Source organism: Colobus angolensis, unplaced genomic scaffold, assembly GCF_000951035.1.
Source record: "Colobus angolensis palliatus isolate OR3802 unplaced genomic scaffold, Cang.pa_1.0 Scaffold22, whole genome shotgun sequence".
Classification (NCBI taxonomy): Eukaryota; Metazoa; Chordata; class Mammalia; order Primates; family Cercopithecidae; genus Colobus; species Colobus angolensis.
The window spans coordinates 3,537,890-3,541,639 of NW_012115377.1; positions in this window are offsets into that span (position 1 = coordinate 3,537,890).

The following is a 3,750-nucleotide window of genomic DNA, read 5'->3' on the forward strand; positions in this document are numbered from 1 at the left end:
CGCCTGCGCGCCACTCCGTCCGTCGTGCGCCTGCGCAGTGTTACTCTCCCGTAACTGCCTCTTGCCTGACCCGCATGTTTGTTTGAATGGATTCCCTGAGGCTGCCTGGGAGCCAGAGATGAAAAGCTGCATCCTTAGGGGGCCCAGTTCGGATCCCACAGCAGCCATTAGCCACGTTTTTCTTGCACGAATTACTTTGCCTTTGTGCCTCTGTTTCCCCATATGAAGAGTTTACATATAAATATATATATAAAGGCCAGGCGCGGTGGCTCACGCCTGTAATCCCAACACTTTGGGAGCCCGAGGCAGGCGGATCACTTGAGGTCAGGAGTTTGAGACCAGCCTGGCCAACATGGTGAAGCCCTGTCTCTACTAAAAATACAAAAATTAGCCAGGCATGGTGGTGCATGCCTGTAATCCCAGCTACTCGGGAGGCTGGAGGCAGGAGAATCACTCAAACCCGGGAGGCAGAGGCAGTGAGCCGAGATGGTGCTGCTGCACTCCCGCCGGGGCAACAACAGAGCGAGACTCTGTCTCAAAAAAAAAAAAGAGAAGAAAAGTCATTCCAATACCCATAATAAACTGGATCCTCAAGTAAAAATAGTTAAAAATTTAAAAATTAAACATAAAAATATGTATAATTAGATATATACATTTAAAATATAGTTATAAATGCACAATATATAAAACATCTGTTTATGGATAAATTTTATGTATGCTATACTTTTATGTTAAATTTAATATAAAATATGTTCATTTATATTAGCATTTTGTATGTAAATATATAAAATATAACAGCAGCTAGCTCACAGCTTTGCTGCATGGATTCAGTGAGTTTACACCCATCGAATAGCTCTGGCACACACAGAGCATTGCACCAGCATTCACGGTTTATTATTTTTATGGTTCTTTTTCGTTTTTGTTTTTGAGACAGAGTCTCGCACTGTCGCCCGGGCTGGAATGCAGTGGTGCAATCTTGGCTCACTACAACCTCCGCCTCCCGGGTTCAAGCAATTCTCCTGCCTCAGTCTCCCGAATAGCTGGGATTACAGGTGCCTGCCACCACATCCAGCTAATTTTTTGTATTTTTAGCAGAGACAGGGGTTTCACCATGTGGGCCAGGCTGGTCTCAAACTCCTGACCTCAAGATTCGCCCACCTTGGCCTCCCAAAGTGCTGGGATTACAGGCGTGAGACACCGTGCCTGGCCATTTTTATGGTTTTTATTGTGTCTCTTCTCCAGTGGCATGTCCTCAGCGAGGTCTTTCCTTGCTGCCCTGGTTCCCCAAACCTACCCCCTTCTCCCTCTCTGTGACAGCCCCTTTAAAAGTTGTCTGCCCAGGGCCAGGCATGGTGGCTCACGCCTGTAATCCCAGCATCTGGGAGGTTGAGATGGGCAGATCACTTGAGGTCAAGAGTTTGAGACCAACCTGGGCAATATGGTGAAACCCTGTCTCTACTAAACATACAAAAAAATCAGCCAGGCATAGTGACACACCTGTAGTCCCAGCTACTTGGGAGGTGGAAGTTATAGTGAGCCAAGATCATGCCACTGCACTCCAGCCTGGGTGACAGAGCAAGACTCTGTCTCAAAGAAAAAAAAAAATTCTTCCAGTTTTCACCATCATGGCTACAAGTTACCATGGTCGTTTGTTTATTCGGTCATTTCCCTGAGGGCGAGAGGCCAGATTGCCTTGTTGTTGTACCCGCGCCAACCTTCTGATGTTTGTTGAATGAATGAACACCCATTTTTCAGATTAGGAAAGGGGATAAGAGATCTCCTGTGACTTGTTCAGTCAATGTAATAAACAACTAACTTATGCAATAGGTAGACAGAGGTCAGTAATTCAGAGGAATCCAAAGCATGTCAAGGAGAAAACTGCTGAGGTGGGGGCAGAATTTAAAAATATGGCGGCTAGCCAGGTGCGGTGTCTCATCCCTGTAATCCCAGCACTTTGGGAGGCCGAGGAGGGCAGATCACTTGAGGTCAGGAGTTTGAGACCAGCCTGGCCAACATGGTGAAACCCTGCCTCTACTAAAAATACAGAATTAGCTGGGTATGGTGGTGCACACCTGTAATCTCAGCTACTTGGGAGGCTGAGGCAGGAGAATCGCTTGAACCTGGGAGCCAGAGGTTGCAGTGAGATCATGCCACTGCACTCCATCCTGGGCAATAGAGTGAGACTCTGTCTCAAAAAAAAAAAAAGAAAAAAGAAAAGAAAAAGAAAAGAAAAATGTGGCTAAGGAGAGCCTCACTGAGAGAAAGAGATATTTCAACAAAGACTTCAATGAAGAGGAAAGATCTAGGGGACGGTGTTCAGGTCAAGGGGAGTTTGTGCAAAGGCCCTGAGGCAGGACAGTGCCTGCTGTGTTGAAGGAACAGCGAGGAGGCCCATGTGGCTGGAGCAGAGTGAGGGAGGGAGGGGGTGGGGAAGGTCGAGAAGTGCCTGGTGGGCCTTGGGGAGGACATGGCTTTTACCCGAGGGGAGGGGGACTGGGAGCCACGGAGGCAGAGGAGGGATGTACCCTGAACTCAGGTGCTCTCTGGCTGCTGTGGGGAGGACAGACTGAGTAGAAAGAGACCAGTTGAGATTGAGATGCTGATAGTTTGGACCAAGGTGTAGCAGGGGACAGGGTGAGAAGCGTTCAGATTCTGAAAGCAGAGACCACAGAATTTCTTGGTGTCTCAGCAGAACCCACTGAGAATGACCAAAGTTTCTGGTCGGTGCCACTTGAAGGATGGAGCTGCTGTTGTCTGAGATTATGGAAGGTTGGAGTGGAGGGAGGAAGTTTAGGGATGAGGGCTGTGGGTAATATCCCTCCCCTAGCTGGGCTCTCTTAGCTGGGTTTGAGATGTGTGTTAGACGAGGAAATGAGGGGTGGGCAGTTGTATCCAAGAGTCTGGAGTGACGGGGAGGGGCCCCACCTGGATCCGATGGACTCACCTGAGTGAATGGAAACAAGAGAGTTACACCATCTTAAATTATCAGGTGGACCCTTGTGTCAGCACAGATAATCTCAGTGCATAGGCAGAGCTTGAGCTACCAGGGTGTTCACCTCAACATTTTATCTAATAAAAGTGAAACCAGGCTGGGCGTGGTGGCTCATACCAGCCTGGACAACATAGTGAGACCGCCATCTCTAAAAATATGAAAATTAGCCAGGCATGGTGGTGCATGTGGAGTCCTAGCTACTCAGAAGGCTGAGGTGGGAGGATCGCTTGAGCCAAGGAGGTCGAGGCTGCTGTGAGCCATGAAGGCACCACTGCACTCCAGCCCTGGGTGACAGAGCAAGACCCTGTCTCTTTTATTTATTTATTTATTTTTGAGACGGAGTCTCCCTCTTTCATCTAGGCTGGAGTGCAGTGGCGCGACCTCGGCTCACTGCAAGCTCTGCCTCCCGGGTTCACGCCATTCTGCTGCCTCAGCCTCCCGAGTAGCTGGGACTACAGGCGCCCACCACTGCGCCCGGCTCATTTTTTGTATTTTTTGTAGAAACGTGGTTTCACCGTGTTAGCCAGGATGGTATCAATCTCCTGACCTCATGATCCGTCCTAAAGTGCTGGGATTACCACCGCGCCCGGCCAAGACCCTGTCCCACTTAAAAAAAAAAAAAAAAAAAAGAAAGAAAGAAAAAAAAAGTGGAACCAACAGCAACAACAAAAAACCCAGCAGCCAGAGCCTACGTATCAACCAATAAGAGGGATGATTAAATCATGACATCTCTATACTACATGACATTATGGAAGTGT